Here is a 20,832-nt window from a genome sequence, read left to right as displayed (position 1 = left end):
CACCAATTAGTTAAACTGCAGGAATGTCTTAAAGACATAAAGACCTGGATGGCCGCTAACTTTCTGTTTCTTAATTAAGATAAAACTGAGGTTATTGTACTCTGCCTTGAAAATCTTAGATATTTGCTATCTAACCAGATTACCAGATGGCATTACCTTGGCCTCCAGTAACACTGTGAGGAACCTTGGAGTCATTTTTGACCAAGACAATGCACATATTAAACAAATATGTAAGACAGCTTTCTTCCATTTATGCAACATCTCAAAAGTAGAATTATCCTGTCTCAGAATGATGCTCAAAAAATAGTTCATGCATTTGTAACCCAACCAGTGCAGGGGCCTCCCTACACCCCGGACTCTGCGTTGTGTAAGTTTGTGTTGGATTGGGGTGCACAGTAGAGAGACCAGTCGGACACAGGCGTTCAATTTGTGGCTCGGACCGCGCCGTTTATTCAGAAGCTGGGGCAAGCACCACTCCAACTCTGCTGCTGGCCCTTTGCAAATCACAGTAAACACTGCGTGATTATCGACATAGTAAAAGACAACAACAAATATATAAAAAACACATTAAGCAAAAATAATCCTGTCTTTACAAAATTCCTCGGTCTCAGGAATGTGTATGACACAAAACTAACATAGCTGGACTGCCAGCAAACTGTAGCTGGAAAGCTAATGCTTCATCTTGCATTACTTTTCCCGAATGAGTGCTCTGCTAACTAGTGGGAATGTAGCCCGAAATCGCGGCAGATATTACCAAATGAAACATGCACACAAACTGCTCATACTCTCATCAGACAATACATGAACAAACAAACAAATCCCAACAAACACAATATATGCTTAGCAAACCGCCATTTTACACAGTGGAACACTTATTTTTAAACAAAAAAACCAATGCAGTACACCTCTGACAGTGCTTACCTTTGCAAATCACAGTAAACACTGAACAAAGATGGCGCCCGCGCGAACGAGAAATCTGAACTACGGTGTCCTGCAGAGGACAAATGGTCAAAATTGCTAAAATTTACAATGTATATGCAGCTCAACAGCGACACCTTGTGACCTATTCCAGTCACTGCCTTACATCCGCCTCTCCTTTAAGTGATGGCGTCCCAGTCATCAAACAAAACAAAACAAAACAAAACAGTCTCACTATGTATAAAAGAATAACGGTGTGGGAAGATGTGCAGTGTAATGCGAAAATGTCTATGTGTGTATCCTATTAGTATGGGTACACTGGCTGTGTCATCCTACGTGTTTCCTGCAGCCCTCCTTGCTTTGGCCCTCTGCCACAGCTTCCATCCCCTTTCTATCTTCTTCTGATCCTCCTCTGGTTCGTTAACTCTCGACCCATAAGTCAGTCTCTTTGGGGGATGCCGACTCCTCGGCAAGTTCCTCCTTGGTGCACTTGGTCTGGGAGGTGAGTGGGTGACCCTGGCAGTTTCATTCCCCCTCCAATCTTCACTCTCTTGTCCTGCCCCTGTGTCCTTTTCCCCTGGTCCTGTGGGGGCGAGTGATCCATTTGCTGCTTCAGCTGAAACTCCCTCCCCACCTCCTTCCAGGCTATCAGCCTCCCAGTCCTCGATCGTGTCCGACTCTTCCTCCTGTCTGATTACTTCACCAGCCTGCTCTCCACTGTACTCTACATCCTCAATCTCTCCTCCATGTACCTCTTCCACATCGAGCTCCATTTCCTCCCTTGCCTCCTCTCCAACCTGCTCCACGGGAAGAAACATACACTGTGTGAGTAGGTTGCGGTGGACCACTCTCTCTGTATCACCATTTTCCGATCGCACCACATACACCGGCATGTCTGGCTGTTTCTTCACCACAATGTATGGACGTGACTCCCACTTGTCTCCGAGTTTGCTTCGCCCCTCCACATGACACACTTTAACAAGGACTCTGTCACCCGGGCTGAAGCTTTGACTCTTTGCTTGTCTGTCATAGTATCTTTTCTGGTGACCCTTAGCCTGGCGAGAGGCCTGATTAGCCTGTGCATAAGCCTGTGACAAGCAGTCATGCAGGGTCTGGACATACTCGCTATATCCCCCCGACCCATTAGTGGTTGACAGCCCAAAAATCAAGTCGACAGGGAGCCGTGGATGCCTGCCAAACATCAAGTAGTATGGTGTGTACCCTGTTGAATCATGGCGGGTGTAGTTGTAGGCGTGTGTCATTGCATCCACATATTCGTGCCAACGGGGCTTCAGGTGAGGTTCTAGCGTCCCCAGCATGTTCATGAGGGTGCGGTTAAACCGTTCAGTTGTCCCGTTGCCCTGTGGGTGATAGGGCGTGGTGTGGGTCTTAGTGATGCCGGTGCATTTACAAAGCTCCTTCACCACAGCACTTTTGAAATTTCACCCTTGGTCTGCATGCAATTTTGCTGGGAAGCCAAACCGACAGAAAAAGTTTCTATACAGCACCTTAGCCACTGTGCTGGCTTTTTGGTCTTTAGTGGGATATGCTTGTGCATAGCGTGAGAAATGGTCAGTGGCAACAAGGACATTTTCGATACCACCTTTTGATTTCTCAAGAGTCAAGAAATCCACACAAACTAGCTCCAAGGGGGCACTGCTGTGGATACTGACCAGGGGGGCCCTGACCCCTGCGATTGGAGTTTTCCTAAGGCAGCACCTCTCACATTGCTCGCACCAAGCCTTGATTTCCTGAAACATCCGTGGCCAATAAAATCTCTCCCTTATCATGTGCAATGTCCTCTCAAAACCAAGGTGGCCTGAGTCATCGTGGAGAGCAGTCTTGACTGATATACGCAAATCCTCTGGTAGCACCAATTGCTCAACTACTCCCCTTTGGCTGTCTTGGACGCAGCGGTACAGGATGCCATCCCTTACCACTAACCTTCTCCACTCCTTTAAGAGAAGGCGCACGTGCCCTTCAGCACTCATTCGCTCACTGCGGCTTGGCTTCTGGTTCATACTCTTATAGTGCAAGACAGGGCCAATAACAAGGTCTTTTTTCTGCCCTGCACGGATCTCCTGTTTGGTCATTCCATCCCCACATCCCTGTAAGGCTCAGTGGATGTAGGGGGCCCGAGTTCCAGTTCCTCCCCTGCAGGCGTGCCATGGCCAGTGAGGCTTTGAGTATCCTGGGTAGCCTGTGTCACACCATGCCCCTGTTCGTCGACACCCACCCACTGAGGGCATGTCTGTAGGATGTGCATGACCTCCTGGTTAGACATGCGAGAGAGGGCGTCAGCGTTTGTGTTGCTCTGTCCCCTCCGATACTGGACATCGAAATCGAAAGCAGCCAGCCTAGACACCCACCGCTGGCCTGTGGCATCCAGCTTTGCTGAGGACATAACATACTTGAGAGGGTTATTGTCTGTCTGGACAGAGAACCTACGCCCATAGAGGTGGTCGTAGAATTTGTCTGTGACCGCCCATTTGAGAGCAAGGAACTCGAGTTTGTGTGCAGGATACCTTGTCTCTGCTGGGCTCAAACCTCTGCTGGCGAAGGCTATGACCCTCTCAGCTCCCCCTTGGACCTGAGCTAGAACGGCGCCCAGACCCTCCCCTGAGGCGTCCGTCTGCAGAACGAAAGGCAAGCTATAGTCAGGATACCCAGCACTGGAGCGCTTGTCAGCCTTTCTTTTAGGGTCTTAAATGCCTTCTCGCATTCATCTGTCCACAAAAAGGGTGGATCGGTGGCCAGATTTTTCTTTCCCCCTCTCTTTTTCTTTCTGGGGTCACCAGCAGTTAGGCGGTACAGGGGAGCAGCTAGGGTAGAGTACCCACTTACATACCGCCTGTAGTATCCAGCAAATCCAAGGGAATTGCAACACTTCTTTGCGGTTTGTGGGCCTCACTCAGTTTTTCACCCTGCTGATCTTTTCTGGGTCTGTCCGGATCCCCTCAGCAGACACTAAGTGACCCAAATACGGAACCTCCTTTCTCACTAGCTGGCATTTAGAAAGCTTTAACTTCAAGCCATGCTCCCGAAGCCGATCGAACACCAGCTGCAGTCTTTCCAGATGGTCATCAAAGGTTTTGGAGAATATAATGAGATCATCAAGATAGATTAGGAGGTGGGTGAAGTTCAGGTCGCCAAAGCAGCAGGTCATGAGTCTCTGAAAGGTGGAGGGAGCATTCTGGAGTCCAAAGGGCATACGATTTGCTTCAAACAGCCCCATAGGGGTGCTGAATGCCGTCTTGTGTTTGTCATGCTCCGCCACCTCTACCTGCCAATAACCAGAAGTGAGGTCAAGGGTGGAGAAGTATCTTGCCTGCCCTAGAGCCTCCAGGGCTTCCTCTATTCTGGGGAGAGGAAAAGCATCTCTCGTGCTGCAGGAGTTCAGTTTCCTGTAGTCAATACACAGCCTTAGTGAGCCATCTTTCTTGGTTACAATCACGACAGGTGAAGCGTATGGACTTTTGCTGGGCCTGATAACTCCTGCTGCCTCCATTTCTGTCAGCAACCTTCTCACATCCTGCCACTGTGATGGGGGGATCTTACGGTAAGGCAGTCGAAATGGCTTAGAGTCGACCAGAGGGATTTCATGCTGCACAGTCTTTGTATGGCCATAATCCAGGGGGTGCTGTGAGAACACACCTACGTTCCTTTCCACCAGCTCTTTAAGAAGGGAACGCTGGTGCTCGTTTTCGATGTCTGCACCACTTAAATCCACTTCCTGGCTTGCCACAACGTGGTCCATACCCAGGCATGCTTCTCTGCCTCCGCGAATGTGATGACTGCCCTGCATCCTGTCTGAAAAGTCCACAATACTTTCCACCAGAGATGCCTTGGCCAGGTGCGTGTGAGGCTTGATAGTGATAGCATGCTGGGAGAGGTTCATCACTCTTACCGGGGCACATCCTTTCTTTACATCAGCAAGAACTCTGGCGACCAGGATGTCTTGGCTGAGCTGCAGGGAGGGATGACCTTCAATTAGGGCTGTATAAGTCTTTCTTTGTGGTCCAGCTTTTATTTTGCACATTAAATCCATCTCTTTCCCTGCTTGAATGTGTACCTTACGACCAGTGTAAACAACAGGGCCCACTGTGTCATCCACATCACACTGTTCAGTGCTCTCAATCTCCAGCAGGGAGGTGTACCACTCCGGATGAGTCTCCTTGACCTGGAGAAGGAACTGCAGGCCGTAGGTTGCCTGGAGGTGGCTCCTGGAGGCACGGAGGACATTAGTTCCCACAAGCAGAGGAACAGAGGAGCGGTACTCTGTGTTAGTGACAACAAAAGCGGGCACACCCTTAAACTCTCTCCCCAACAATTTCAGGTCGATGCGTAGCACACCATGGTAGGTGACACTCTGGCCCCCTGCACCTTCTATGGGTATCTTAGAAGGTTGTAGCTTTTGTTTATGGAGGGTGGGGTGGCTGCGCCAGTACTGATGCGTAATACTGGTTATCTGGGAGCCAGAGTCGATGAGTGCCCTGCACTTCATTCCGTTGACTTCCACCTCCCCCTCATTCCTGGGACCAACTAGGGGAGTGCTCTCTCCTCCGTCACCTTTGTTCACCTGCAGTGTGGGGACTTGCTGCTCGCCCATGGTTGCCCCGGCGACCATGGGCTTTACCAGTTTAAAGGCTGAGCTAAGTGTTTCCCTCCATGGGGGTCACAGGCTGAGGATTGCGTGCCCATGTCTGATCAGGCCCTGGGAGCACTGCTCTGCAAACCCGGGCTATATGTCCTTGCTTCCCACACCGGTAGCATGTGACCACTGACATTGGGGTTGTAGCCCCAGGAGGTGGTCGGACTCTCAGTGGAGTGGCAGAGGATGGAGCATCAATTCTCGATTCAAGGTGGGTCAACTTGGCCATCTGCTCCTCCTGGCTCAATGCTAATTTCTTGACCATCTCTGCTAGCTCTGACCACTCTGAGGAATGTTTAGCCTTTTCTGCCTTCACATTCACACTACACTCTGATGCCACTTGTACCTGGGCACAAGTTTTCTTTGACTTGTTTTGAGGCTGGAATCTCTTTGTTTCTTTTGCTAAATTTCGGAGCTCAGCCTGCAGCTCACGGAAACTCAAAAGCCGGGGCTTCATTGGCGAGATCCTCGCATACACATCCTCATCATTAATCCCCCGTATGAACTGCCGGGTGAGTTTACTGTCACGGTCAGGGAAAGGCTTGCCTCCTCTTTGGTTTTCTTCCACAGCTCGCAGTGTTGCCTCCAGTGCTATAGCATATGAACAGGCAGACTCCCCAGACCTCTGAACACGCTCATAGAAGTCCGCTAGTAGATCTGAGGAGCTCTGTGTGTCGCCGTACTCTGCTCTCAGTTCTTCGAATGCCCTTTCAGGTGTTTGGTCATGGAGAGGTAGATTCAGGACCAGCTTTCGGGCTTCACCAGTTAGGTGACGCACCACCGTGGAAAAGCGTAGGTGAATCGGGAGCTCTATTGCCTCAAGAAGATACTGCATGTCACGAATCCAGTCCTCTACAAGCACCTTGCTGTCAGCACTGCCAGTGAAGGCTTGGACATTTTTCACTTGATGAGTCTGTATAAAACCACCGTAGGCAGCTAGTGGGGGGTTAGCATTGGCTGCAGCCCTGCCAGGAGCACTTAAAGAGGTATGCACCTGCTGGGGGGGTATACCAGGGTGTCCAATAACTTGGGGGTCTAAAGCAGAGGTTGGTACGTGCATTGAGGCATGGGTGCCGGGTGGGGCTATAAAACCTCCATGGGTCATATTCACAATAGGGGGCACGACAGTGTTGGAGCTTATAGCAGATGAGTGGAGGGGAGCTCGAGAGTCATGGACAGCAGCTAGTGGCATGCGGGGCAAACGGGGGGTCAGCCCATGCTTTGAACTTTCAGGGGTCTGCTCGGCTGCAGAACGATTATTCATTATGCCCACTCCCTGCACTGTTAGGGGGCTTGGCATGGTGGCTTGGGGGGCAGGTGTGGAATACAGATGGCTGGTGTATGCTTGGGAGCTGAATGGAACGGTCATCGTTGGGTAAGGAGTGTTAAGTGATTGACAGGGTGGGTTGCTGGGTACTTTGCACCGCTGGGTAGTTGGGATATGAGGCAACATGGGGTGCCGGTGTAGCAGTGGGCCCATGGACACTGGCCTGAGGAGAAAAAGCAGGGGGCATAGTTATCTGTACATCTGGCTGAAACACTGGAGGGGCTGTAGTTAGAGGGCTGTGGTTGGACTGGCTTGTCTGATTGGCTGGCACTGAACTTGGGCGAATTTCAGATAGGTGTGAGGGCACCTGCATTTGGCCACCATAGGCTGGCAGTGGTGGGGCATGAGCTGGAGCCACGCCAAGATCAGTCTGGGGTGAAAGCATGGTTGGTGGTGGGGTCTGTTGTGTGCCCAGCCCAGAGTCGGTGAGGTCCCTGATTGGGGTGTGATACTGTAGCCGCTGGCCAGTGAAGCTGGGGAACTGGGTGACCAGCTTCGACTTCACTGATGACTGTTGGTCCACTGTACGGACGCTAGCTGTTGCCCCTTCATTCAAAAGGTGAGGCTGTGCCCTCTTTGGAGTGTCTGCATAGTCTCTCATCATTTTCACTGTCCTGTATCTCTAATTTAGCTGCACCACAAAATGTGTGTGGGTAGTATGCTTTTCAGTGTGAGTAAGTACAATCTATTTCTAGTAAAATAGAACACAACACAGATGTATGACAACTATCATCTCATAACGCAAAAAAGAATTCACAAAAAAACAGCATTAAACTCAGAGTGCAGTTAAACAACTATCTTCAGCACAGAGGTTGTGAATGACACAAATCAGCAGCAATTTCTTAACCGTATTTGATGATTATCATTATAGACAGGGAACATCATTTAACATTCTCACTACAATTCAAGTCTCTGAGTCTTTTTTTTTTTTTTCCAATGACAGAAAACCCTCAAATGAAACCACCCCAAGATTTCACTTTCAAAGGATATGCCAGGGGAGGTGAAAGTCCCAGTAATACAGCTGCACAGGCAGTTATATACTTAGTTCAGTACCCCGTCAGACGGCAACACCTCTTACTGCAGCAGCGTAGCTGGGGGTGTCGGCATTGCTTTCTCTTCGGTCTCGAAGTGCCACAAATCCGGGTCACGGCACCAAAGATGTAACCCAACCAGTGCAGGGGCCTCCCTACACCCCGGACTCTGCGTTGTGTAAGTTTGTGTTGGATTGGGGTGCACAGTAGAGAGACCAGTCGGACACAGGCGTTCAATTTGTGGCTCGGACCGCGCCGTTTATTCAGAAGCTGGGGCAAGCACCACTCCAACTCTGCTGCTGGCCCTTTGCAAATCACAGTAAACACTGCGTGATTATCGACATAGTAAAAGACAACAACAAATATATAAAAAACACATTAAGCAAAAATAATCCTGTCTTTACAAAATTCCTCGGTCTCAGGAATGTGTATGACACAAAACTAACATAGCTGGACTGCCAGCAAACTGTAGCTGGAAAGCTAATGCTTCATCTTGCATTACTTTTCCCGAATGAGTGCTCTGCTAACTAGCGGAAATGTAGCCCGAAATCGCGGCAGATATTACCAAATGAAACATGCACACAAACTGCTCATACTCTCATCAGACAATACATGAACCTCCCAACAAACACAATATATGCTTAGCAAACCGCCATTTTACACAGTGGAACACTTATTTTTAAACAAAAAAACCAATGCAGTACACCTCTGACAGTGCTTACCTTTGCAAATCACAGTAAACACTGAACAAAGATGGCGCCCGCGCGAACGAGAAATCTGAACTACGGTGTCCTGCAGAGGACAAATGGTCAAAATTGCTAAAATTTACAATGTATATGCAGCTCAACAGCGACACCTTGTGACCTATTCCAGTCACTGCCTTACACATTTATTACTTCCAGGCTTGACTACTGTAATTCATTATTATCAGGATGTCCTAAAAACTCGCTGAAAAGCCTTCAGTTAATCCAAAATGCTGCAGCAAGAGTACTGACAGGGACTAGAAAGAGAGACCATATTTCTGTTTTGGCTTCCCTTCATTGGCTTCCTGTTAAATCCAGAATTGAATTCAAAATCCTGCTCCTCACATACAGGGTCTTAAATAATCAGGCCCCATCTTATCTTAATGACCTTATAGTATCATATAACCCCATTAGAGCACTTCGCTCTCGCACTGCAGGTTTACTTGTTGTTCCTAGAGTATTTAAGAGTAGAATGGGAGGCAGAGCCTTAAGTTTTCAGGCCCCTCTTCTGTGGAACCAGCTTCCAGTTTGGATTCGGGAGACAGACACTATCTCTACTTTTAAGATTAGGCTTAAAACTTTCCTTTTTCCTAAAGCATATAGTTAGGGCTGGACCAGGTGACCCTGAATCCTCCCTTAGTTATGCTGCAATATACAGGCTGGCAGGGGATTCCCATGATGCATTGCGTTTTTCCATTCCAGTCACCTTTCTCACTCACTATGTGTTAAGAGACCTCTATGCATTGAATCATACCTTTTAATAATCTCTGTCTCTCTATTACAGCATGTCTTATCCTGTTTTCCTTCTGTCATCCTAACCGATTACAGCAGATGGCTGCCCCTCCCTGAGCCTGGTTCTGCCAGAGGTTTCTTCCTGTTAAAAGGGATTTTTTTTTCCTTCCCACAGTCGCCAAAGTGCTTGCTCATAGGGGATCATATGATTGTTGGATTTTTCTCTGGATCTATTATTGTAGGATCTACAGTACAATATAAAGCGCCTTGAGGCAACTGTTGTTGTGATTTGGCGCTATATAAGTAAAGTTTAATTGAATTGAATTGAATTGAATTGAATTGAATTGAATTGAATTGAATTGAATTGAATTGAACCAAGGTCACACTGTAACCGTTCCGTTTTTCACAGGCTGTTCTCATTGGGGAGAAAATACGCATTTTGTAGTTTGTCTTCTGCCCATTGTATTTTCGACATATCCGGCATTACATTAAAGGAAGAAAAGAGATAAACAGCAGAAAGACACATCTTAAAAGGCTGCAGGTTGGACTTGAACCCAGGCCTCAACTTTTTTTTTGTTTTTGCCTGTCCCGTTTAGTTCTTTAGCCATCAGAATTATTGTCTGAAGGCCTAGAAAGATGCCCAATGGATTTACTTTACCAAGTGGATCATCACGGCATTGGTGTATTGTTCCATTTAATTGACCTTTGTTATTATTATTTACTCATTAATTTTATTTTATTTTAAGTTATTACAGATGGAACAGACATTACCTCTACTTTCTGACCATGTGGTTGCCTGCTAGTGCTTACTTAGACTTAGAGACTTAGAGCTTTTTATTGTCATTGTGCAGTTTCTTACACAGCGAAATTGTGTAGCTGGACCACAAAGGTGCTAAAGTAAGAAGAAGAGAAACCAATAAACAAGGAAGGCGGAAATTCTTTTTTTAAATAAATAGAATAAAATAAAAAGCAGTGCATATGTATACATATGTGAGTGGAACTATATACATGGTGTATGTGAAGGAAACATTGAAACAGACTGGGACCAAAATAATTGCACATGAGCCAAAAATATTGCACAGAACATGGAAAGACTGAGACATTGCACATAGATGATCAATAGCAGTGTCAGGGTGGATGTGTTGGGGAAGTCTTTACACACTCTTAGTTTGCATTAAGAGTTCTGACAGCCCACGGGAAGAAGCTGTTCTTTAGTCTGTTGGTTTTGCACCTGATGGATCTGAGCCTTTTTCCAGAGGGCAGGATGTTGAAGAGGTGGTGGTTAAGATGGAGGTGGTCCTTTATAATTGCCCTGGCTCTGGAGAGACATCTTGAGCTGGCAATTAAGTCCAGGGAGGGGAGTGGACAGCCGATCACCTTCTCTGCAGTTCTGATGACCCTCTGTAGTCTCTTCTTGTCAGCTGTTGTGCAACCAGCGTACCACACAGGTACGCTGCTGGGCTTTCTTTACTAGGGCTGATGTGTTTGTGGACCAGGATAGGTCCTCGGATATGTGGGTGCCGAGGAACACCCTCTACACATAGTCACCTTTTATGGATAGGGGAGGGGGATCAGTTCTTGTTTTGCGGAAGTCTATGACCACTTCCTTGGTTTTCTTGGTGTTTAGGGTGAGGTTATTGTAGTTACACCATTCTGACAGTCGCTGGACCTCATCCCTGTAGGCGGTGTCATCATCGTTGGTGATTAGCCCCATCAGAGTGGTGTCGTCTGCAAATTTGATGATGATGTTGCAGGGGTGCGTAGGGGTGCAGTCACTGGTGTAGATGGTGTATAATAGTGGACTCAGCACACATCCCTGTGGTGAGCCAGTGCTGAGTGACAGGGTGGGTGATCGCTGGTTGCCAATCTTGACTGATTGTGAACGGTCTGTGAGGAAGTTTTTGATCCATGCACATGTGGAGGGGGGGAAGTCCAAGTTTAACAGCTTGTCTATAAGAATGCCTGGGATGATAGTATTGAAGGCCAAGCTGAAATCAACGAAGAGCATCCTTACTGATGTCCCAGGATTCTCCAGGTGATGCAGAGCGGAGTGGAGAGCAGTGGAAATTGCATCCTCTGTGGACCTATTTGCCTTGTAGGCAAACTGGTGGGGGTCGAAGCTGGGTGGGAGGCAATCGTTTATGTGTTTTAGGACCAGCTTCTCAAAGCACTTTGCAACCACTGGAGTCAGTGCGATGGGTCTGTAGTCACTGAGGCTACTTGTCATGGTCCCCGCACCTCGCCAGCTGACAGCAGTCAGGCGCTATGTTTTGTGTTCTTTATTCTCCTCTCTTGCCTCTGCTCTCTTTCTCTCTCATCCTCTCCCTCTCTCTTTCTCCTGCCGGGGCGGAGCTTAGTATGGGCTCCCGCCCCTGGCCCACGCACCTGGGGATGATCAGCACACCTGCCGCTGATTACGAGGATTAGAGTACTACTTAAGATGGCGAGTCTGCTCTACTCGTCGCTGGATCGTTGAGCCATCGGCGTCAGTCGCCCTGCAAACCTGTAATTTGAACTCGTGAGTACTTCTGAACCTGGAAGCTGACTGTCTCTCTATGTGTGTGTAGATCTCCCCTGGACCCTGAGCAACTGTGACTGAGCGTGTGCAAGACGAGTGGTGGTGAAGAGAGGAGCTGTTGTCTGTGTATGGAAAGCCCCCACCCTGGAATCCTTCCCCTGTCACTCATGGACCCCGAATCCCGACCCTTTTCCCGAACACCTTTGTATATATATTGCACCTGTGGGAATCACTTTAAATAAATCCACTCTTGTTTGAAGGAACTAGTGGTCTGCGCCTGAGTCCGCTTCACTAGCCTTGACACTACTGATGGTGGTGGACTTTCAGGCAGTGAGGGACAGAGGCATGTGTCAGGGAGAGGTTCAAAAGTCTGGTGAACACAGGAGCTAGCTGGTCGGCATTGGCTTTGAGCACTCTAGCAGGTATTCCGTCGGGGCCAGCAGCTTTCCTCCGATTTACTGCTCTGAACACATTGACCCCATTGACCCTCCTCCGTGAATCGCAACCTTATCGTGGTGGAGGGGTTTGTGTGTCCCAGGGATCCCAGGGGCTATGTTGTCTGGGGGCTTTTGCCCCCTGGTAGGGTCTCCCATGGCAAATTGGTCCTGGGTGAGGGACCAGACAAAGAGCGATTCAAAAGACCCTTATGAAAAGAACACCGAGGGAACAGTTTACCCTGCCCGGGATAGGGTTACCGGGGCCCCGCCCTGGAGCCAGGCCCGGGGAGGGTGCCTGAGGGCGAGCGTCTGGTGGCCGGGCCTTAGTCCATGGGGCCCGGCCGGGCACAGCCCGAAGAGGAGACATGGGCCCATCCTCCCGCAGGCCCACCACCCGCAGGAGGCGCCATAGGGGTCGGTGCATTGTGTGCCGGGTGGCGGCCAGGAGCGGAGGCCCTGGCGGACTGACCCCCGGCTGCCAAGACTGGCAATAGGGACATGGAATGTCACCTCTCTGGTGGGGAAGGAGCCTGAGTTAGTGCGTGAGGTTGAGAGGTACCGGCTAGATATAGTCGGGCTCACCTCTACGCACGGCTTGGGCTCTGGAACCAGTCTCCTGGAGAGGGGCTGGATTCTGTCTCAGTCTGGAGTTGCCCCTGGTGAGAGGCGGCGGGCTGGGGTGGGTATTCTAATATCCCCTCGGCTTGCTGCCGGTACGTTGGGGTTTTTCCCGGTGGACGAGAGGGTTTGTTCCCTGCGCCTTAGGGTCGGGGAACGGGTCCTGACTGTCATCTGCGCTTATGCGCCGAGTGGCAGTTCGGAGTACCCAGCCTTCTTAGAGTCCCTGGGGGGGGGGGTGCTGGAAGGTGCTCCACCTGGAGACTCTGTTGTCCTGCTGGGAGACTTCAATGCTCACGTGGGTAATGACAGCGAGACCTGGAGGGGCGTGATTGGGAGGAACGGCCTCCCTGATCTGAACCCGAGCGGTGCTTTGTTATTGGACTTCTGTGCTAATCACAGTTTGGCCATAACGAACACCTTGTTCGAACATAAGAGTGTCCATAAGTGCACGTGGCACCAGGACGCTCTAGGCCGTAGGTCGATGATCGATTTTGTAATCGTATCACCAGACCTGCGTCCATATGTTCTGGACACTCGGGTAAAGAGAGGGGCTGAGCTGTCAACTGATCACCACCTGGTGGTGAGTTGGATCAGGTGGCGGGGGAGGACGCTGGACAGACCTGGTGCACCTAAACGCGTAGTGAGGGTGTGCTGGGAACGACTAGCAGAGGCCCCAGTCCGCGAGATCTTCAACGCACACCTCCGGCAGAGCTTCAACAGCATTCCGAGGGAGGCGGGGGACATCGAGTCCGAATGGACCATGTTCAGCGCCTCCATTGCCGAAGCTGCTGCATTGAGCTGCGGCCGCAAGGTGGTTGGTGCCTGCCGTGGTGGTAATCCCCGAACCAAATGGTGGACACCAGAGGTGAAGGGAGCCACCAGGCTGAAGAAGGAGTCCTATCGGGCTTGGTTAGTCTGTGGGACTCCGGAGGCAGCCGACAGGTATCGACAGGCCAAGCGGAATGCGGCTCGGGCAGTGGCTGAAGCAAAAACTCGGGTGTGGGAGGAGTTCGGAGAGGCTATGGAAAAAGACTTTCGGACTGCCTCGAAGAGGTTCTGGCAAACCGTCAGGCGTCTCAGGAGGGGAAAGCGGTGCTCTACCTGCACTGTGTATAGTGCTGGCGGAGCGCTGCTGACGTCGACTGAGAAAATTGTCAGGCGGTGGAAGGAATACTTCGAGGACCTCCTTAATCCCACTGACGCGTCTTCCGAGGAGGAAGCAGAGTCTGGGGATGAGGGGAATGACCCGCCAATTTCCGGGGGCGAGGTCACTGAGGCAGTTAAACAACTCCTTGGTGGCAGAGCCCCTGGTGTTGATGAGGTCCGCCCCGAGTTCCTGAAGGCTCTGGACGTTGTAGGGCTGTCCTGGTTGACACGCCTCTGCAATGTTGCGTGGAGATCAGGGGCAGTACCCGTGGATTGGCAGACCGGGGTGGTGGTCCCCATCTTTAAGAAGGGGAACCGGAGGGTGTGTTCCAACTACAGGGGGATCACACTCCTCAGCCTCCCCGGGAAAGTCTATGCCAGGGTGCTGGAAAGGAGAGTTCGTCCGCTAGTCGAACCTCTGATGCAGGAGGAACAATGCAGTTTTCGTCCTGGCCGCGGAACACTGGACCAGCTCTTCATCCTCTCGAGGATACTTGAGGGTGCATGGGAGTTTGCCCAACCAGTCTACATGTGTTTTGTGGACTTGGAGAAGGCATTCGACCGTGTCCCTCGGGGTGTCCTGTGGGAGGTGTTGCGGGAGTATGGGGTGTCTGGCCCATTGCTACGGGCCATTCGATCCCTATACAACCGTTGCAAGAGCTTGGTTCGCATTGCCGGCAATAAGTCGGACTCGTTCCCGGTGGGTGATGGGCTCCGCCAGGGCTGCCCTTTGTCACCGGTTCTGTTCATAATTTTTATGGACAGGATTTCTAGGCGCAGCCAAGTGGCGGAGGGCTTTCGCTTTGGTGGCCTCAGGATCTCATCTCTGATCTTTGTGGATGATGTGGTTCTGTTGGCTTCATCGGGTGAGGGCCTCCAGCTCGCACTGGAGCGGTTCGCAGCCGAGTGTGAAGCAGCGGGAATGAGGATCAGCACCTCCAAATCTGAGGCCATGGTTCTCAGCCGGAAAAGGGTGGAGTGCCCACTCCGGGTCGGGGATGAGGTCCTGCCCCAAGTGGAGGAGTTCAAGTATCTCGGGGTCTTGTTCGCGAGTGATGGGAGAAGGGAGCCGGAGATCGACAGACGGATTGGGGCTGCAGCTGCAGTAATGCAGACGCTGCACCGGTCCGTCGTGGTGAAGAGGGAGCTGAGTGTAAAAGCGAAGCTCTCAATTTACCGGTCGATCTACGTCCCTACCCTCACCTATGGCCACGAGCTGTGGGTAGTGACTGAAAGGACGAGATCGCGGATACAAGCGGCGGAAATGAGCTTCCTCCGAAGGGTGGCTGGCATCTCCCTTAGAGATAGGGTGAGAAGTTTGGCCATCCGGGAGGGGCTCAGAGTAGAGCCGCTGCTGCTCCACATCGAAAGGAGCCAGCTGAGGTGGTTTGGGCATCTGACAAGGATGCCCCCTGGGCGCCTCCTGGGTGAGGTGTTCCAGGCATGTCCCACCGGGAGGAGGCCCCGGGGCAGACCCAGGACACGCTGGAGAGATTATATCTCTTGGCTGGCCTGGGAACGCCTTGGTGTTCCCCCGGATGAGCTGGAGGAGGTGGCTGGGGAGAGGGAGGTCTGGGCCTCTTTGCTTAGGCTGCTGCCCCTGCGACCCGGCCCCGGATAAAGCGGATGAAGATGGATGGATGGATGGATGGAACACATTGACCTGATGTTGTTGGAGGCTAAATGTGTGGGGGCTGTGCTTAGAGGACACTGTGGGCAAGGTGGTGTGCATGGTGGGGGTGACTGCAGTTTTCTCAAAGCGGGCAAAAAAGTGGTTAAGTTCCTCCGCTAACAAGATGTCCATATTATCTATATTTGTCCCATTGGCTTTGTAATTGGTGATGTGTTTCAGGCCCTCCCATACCTCCTTGGAGTTGTTGTCAGAGAGGTGATCTGATAGCTTGTTTGAATAGTCCAGTTTTGCTGCTCTGATGCCTTTTTTAAGGTCTGCTCTTGCTCTGCTGTACATGTCCTGGTCCCCAGATTTCGTATGCAGAATTGTGTGCCTTTAACAGTGCCTGAAGCTTGCTTGTCATCCAGGGTTTACGGTTGGGGTAGACCCGGACCCGCTTTTCCGTGGTGACAGTGTCCATGCAGTGTTTGATGTAACCCAGCACTGCGGTTGTGTGAGTCTCTAGGTCATCCTGTTCAAAGACAATCCACTCTGTGAGAGCAAAACAGTCCTGCAATTGAGCGAGAGCTTCCTCAGAAATGGTGTTAATGGTTCTGATGGTGGACTTTGTCCTTTTCCTGAGTGGTGTGTATGCCGGGACAAGGAGTAGAGAGAGGTGGTCGGACATGCTCAGGTGGGGGAGGGGAACAGATCTGTAGGCTTGCTTAACCCTCTGGGGTCGCCGGACACACCGGCGCATCAAAATTTCAACTTGGGTCGAAAGTGCGGACTTCAAACTACATACCAGTTTTTGAATTGTGTTGATGGGCCACGTAAAACCAGAGTTATGATAAAAAATACACGCAATGTTTTTTTCGGAACAAAACAGTGGTGTTTACAGCAGGAAGAACTGTAAAAACGGCGTTTTCTACAGACAAACGCTAGCAAACACTCTCCCTTTGCGAGTGGAAAAAGAAAAGGAAAAAACAACCCCTTCCCTATTGGTGTTAGAGTTTACCATGTCAGCCAATCAAAAAAAATGATGAGGCAACATGTGACATTTGGTTGTTTAGGGAGAAGGGGAAGTTTTTAGGAGTGACACCCGCGACGGTAAGCGGGCGAGTGAAAGACAGAGAGAGAGTTTTCATATGTGAGACATTAGTGACGTTTAGCGTGTTTGGAGGCTGTAGTTAGTGTGTTGTGTAGTTATTGTCTTGTATTGTGTGTCAGTTATACTGCTGAATTTCCTATTTGCTCTAAAAAAGGCATCAAAGGTAGATTCCAGTGTAAACGCTGTTTAAAACTGGACTGATGCACCTCCTGCTGTCAGACCTGCAGGGTTTAGGCCTGTGGTGTTCTCCTCTGTCTTATACTGAACACAAACTACATTTTTTGGACTGGCACAAATAATTTGTGTGCCTTCTTATTTGATGCAGAACACCTGATTGTTCTGTAAATAGATTTAAATGGTTATATAAAAAACGCCTGAGGCCTTGGCTGCATTTTTAGGTAAATAGTACAATATAACTTTGTTGTTTGCAAAACTTGTGCATAATTTTTAGAAATGTACAATTTCTATTTGCATTTCAAGTTTTGAAAATTATTCGTTAAACATGTTTGTGGGTTTTACACTTTTTTCTACTCGGATTTTGAATTTTTTGTCTGAATTTAGATCAACTGTGCTAATATAGTATACCAAAATGAAAAAATAACTCAAATTTCAGACATTTGAGGTTGTGGTGAAAATAATGATAGAGAAAAACAAGAAAAACATATTTTAAAGGTGAAATATAGAGGTAAAATCAAAAGTAGTCAAAAAACGGCCAATTATACCCTGGACCCCAGAGGGTTAATATTTGAGTAAACATGATCCAAGGTGTTATTTTCTCTCGTAGGGCATTTCACATGTTGTACAAATTTAGGCAGCACAGTTCTTAAGCATGCTCTGTTAAAATCCCCTGCAATGATATGTACTCCCTCTCGGTATGTCCGTTGCTGTTCGGAGATAATGTCGTGCAGGTATGCAAGGGCTGAGCTAGCATTAGCGTCTGGTGGTATGTAGACTGCTGTTATTAGCACTGCAGGCAGTTCTCTGGGCAAGTAGAAAGGTCTGCACATGACAGACATTGCCTCTATGTCCAGGGAGCAGACTGTGGTGATGATCTTAGTGTTTGTGCACCAGTTGTTATGTGTGTAAATGCACAAACCTCCTCCTCTGCTTTTCCCCGCTGTAGCCTTTCTGTCGCTGCGGTGCATTGTGCGGCCCGCTAGCCACACGGAGGCGTCGGGAATTCCCTCTCGTAGCCAGTGTTGGGTGTAACGCGTTACTGTATTTAAATTACTTTTCCACTGAAAAAGTAGAGTAACTAATTACTGTTCATTTTTAGGTATTTTAAATACAGTTACTTACAATGTACTTGCATTACATTGTAAAATAACTAAACTCGCTGAAAATCATTATTTAATTTCAATAATTTATCTTCTAAAGGTAAAAATAAACTCTGCCGCTTTAACATCGCTGTAGTGCAGCTGTACGTCATTTCGCGCCAGTTTGCCGCATAGTCGTATTCTAAAGCGGAAGATGTAGGACTCAGCTGAAGCGAGGGCCTGTTTTATGAAATGGAAATATTCCCGTCACTTCACTTTTCTAAAACAAGCAGACAAGAACATTACGGTAATATGTAAACTATGTCCTGGGGAGAAAAAATTATCGGCCGCTGTCAATAGCACGAGTAATCTGCTGAAGCACCTGACACGGCAGCACAGACAAAGCCGTTCTTCTGTTGCTTCAGAGTTGGTAGATAATTTTTTCAAGAAAAAACTCATAGTACCTGTTTCAACACGATGGAATTCATTTCACGATGCTCTGTCCAGGATCACTGATCACTCCCATTGCTCAATTAAATACTGTCTGCACTCAGTTTGGAATCAAATGCTTCACTGATCGGGAGTATCTGTTCCTAAAGGAGTATTGTATCGTGTTGAAGCCACTCACTGTTGCACTAGACATATTGCAAGGAGAAGAGAACTGCTATTTTGGAATCCTTCTTCCAACTCTGGAGATTCTAATGTCCAGGACGCTGGCACTGCAGGATGAGCTTAAGCTGACAGCATCCCTCCCTGATATCATTGTTAAGGTAATCTATATATAGCCTTACCCTAAAATAAATTTTTGTTTTATTTATCATGCTCTTATGTGAAGTGTCTGATGTATTTTTTTCTCATAGGCGATCAAGGTGCACTTTTCCTCAATGATGGACAATAAAGAAGCTCTCCTGGCTGCAGTCACTTTGCCTAAATTTAAGTTACGCTGGATCAGAGAAGAAGAGAAAAAAGACATGGTTAGGGCAATGCTTACTACAGAGTGCCGTGGGTTGTCTCTTGAAGACCAACAACCTGCTCAAGATCACAAGAACCCTGCTAACTCCACTGATGACTTTTTTTCATTTGAGGAGGACGACTGTACCTACTCTGCTGAAACAGAGGTGATGGAATATTTGAAATCTGCTGGGTGTTCTTAGCCAGTTTCCCAGGATTAAGGCCATTTCACTGAGGTACAACACAGCCACACCATCAAGCGCACCAGTCGAAAGGCTTTTTAGCCTCGGCAATCTTGTGCTTACACCCAGAAGGAACAGACTGTCAAGTGAACGCTTTGAGAAACTTACATTAATGAGATACAACAACTTTTTCAAAAACAACACAGCTAAGTAGTACAAAAAATGTTTTGGAAAACATGAGTGCATACAGCATGCAGGAAATATGGTGCTCATTGGTTTGAGGAAGTTTCAGAGGAATTCTGTTTGTTAACCAAAGTTCAGAGTTAACTTCACTTTGTTGAATCACATGACATGATTACATACATTATGTATGAATATATTACTCATTGCTTTGAAAATGTAAAAATTTTAATGTTTACTGCGTGAAATATGTCATGTATAACATTTCTTAAGTTAAGCTTTTTTGTTATTCAGATATGTTGCAGAAAAATATATTTGTTATTCTGGAATTGTGTTTCTTAGCTAAAGAAAATTACATTCCTTACTAAACTGTTTACTGTTTTTTTTTTTTTTTTTGTAGAATGTAATAAAGATGATTCAGGAAGAAAAAAGGCTAAACTATTTCATGTTGACTCGTATTTTTTCAAAAATTATTTATTATTTAAAGAGTTTAATTTCTATTGTTTGTCCACTCAAGGTTTATGGGGATTTTAATAAGTTAGTTAAATTACTTATTGAGTAATTAAGTTACTTTTCAGACACAGTAATTAGATAAGTATTTTTAAATACAATATTGATTAAGTAATTAGTAATAGTAATTAATTACTTTTTTAAAGTAACTTACCCAACACTGCTCGTAGCCATGTCTCCGTGACGACCAGGACACAGCAGTCGCGGACGATTGGCTGTGTGGCGAGAAGTAGGTTAAGTTTGTCTATTTTGTTGACGACCGACCGTGCGTTGCTCAGAAAGATGCTCGGGAGCGGTGGTTTGAAAGGCTGCCTCTTTAGCCTGGCTACCAGGCCCGACCGGCATTCCCGCTTTTGTTTGCGTTCCTTCCGCCGCCTGCGTTTCTTGGCAGAGCCGATAACAATCCACGCAGCACCCGATGTTTTCTTTATCTCCGGTGGGATGTTGTGCACCCTCTGATAATCACTGATAATGGGGATCTGGCTGTTATATCCGATCTTGCATAATTCCAGATGGTTGTAGGAAAATTTGGCTTCACAATAAGGAAAACAAAAGAAGAAGAAAAAGAGGTGAAACGAAAAAAAAGGCACCTAAGTGGAGAGCATAGAGCTGCTGCGTCTGTGCGTGCCGCCATCTTGCATGGTTGGGATTACCCCTATCATGTCGTTAGCATTAGGTTGTTCCAATTTTTAGAGCATTAATCTTCTCTTTTCTTAAGCCCTTATCAATTCTCCTACCCTTCTTTCCTTGACCTTGATGATGATTTCACCAAGGTCAATGAAAAGAGGTTTAGAAGAAGAGAGTGGAGGTACTTTTGGAACACTTCTAGTGTTTCATAGCATCTCTGCTTCGTAAGCTCAGCATTGTCAAAATGTTCAGTATCAAGCATCCCATGCAGACTTTTTA

At 48.2% G+C, this 20,832-nt stretch overlaps 1 long non-coding RNA gene and 1 pseudogene across 3 annotated transcripts in view; both read left to right on the top strand.

Annotated features, from left to right (window-relative positions):
- The window catches only part of LOC146521502 (uncharacterized), a 42,942-nt gene that overhangs the window by 9,723 nt on the left and 12,387 nt on the right, over nt 1-20,832 (top strand). The gene's annotated exons all lie outside the window — the stretch shown is intronic.
- Nucleotides 17,745-19,988, top strand: LOC146521503 (uncharacterized; annotated as a pseudogene). Its single transcript, XR_014871719.1, has 4 exons — nt 17,745-17,755; nt 18,464-18,873; nt 18,964-19,221; nt 19,397-19,988. The product of XR_014871719.1 is annotated as an uncharacterized LOC146521503 (transcript).

The sequence above is a fragment of the Neolamprologus multifasciatus genome, chromosome 3 (genome assembly GCF_963576455.1).
Source record: "Neolamprologus multifasciatus chromosome 3, fNeoMul1.2, whole genome shotgun sequence".
NCBI lineage: Eukaryota > Metazoa > Chordata > Actinopteri > Cichliformes > Cichlidae > Neolamprologus > Neolamprologus multifasciatus.
This window is presented reverse-complemented; position numbering and strand designations above follow the sequence as displayed.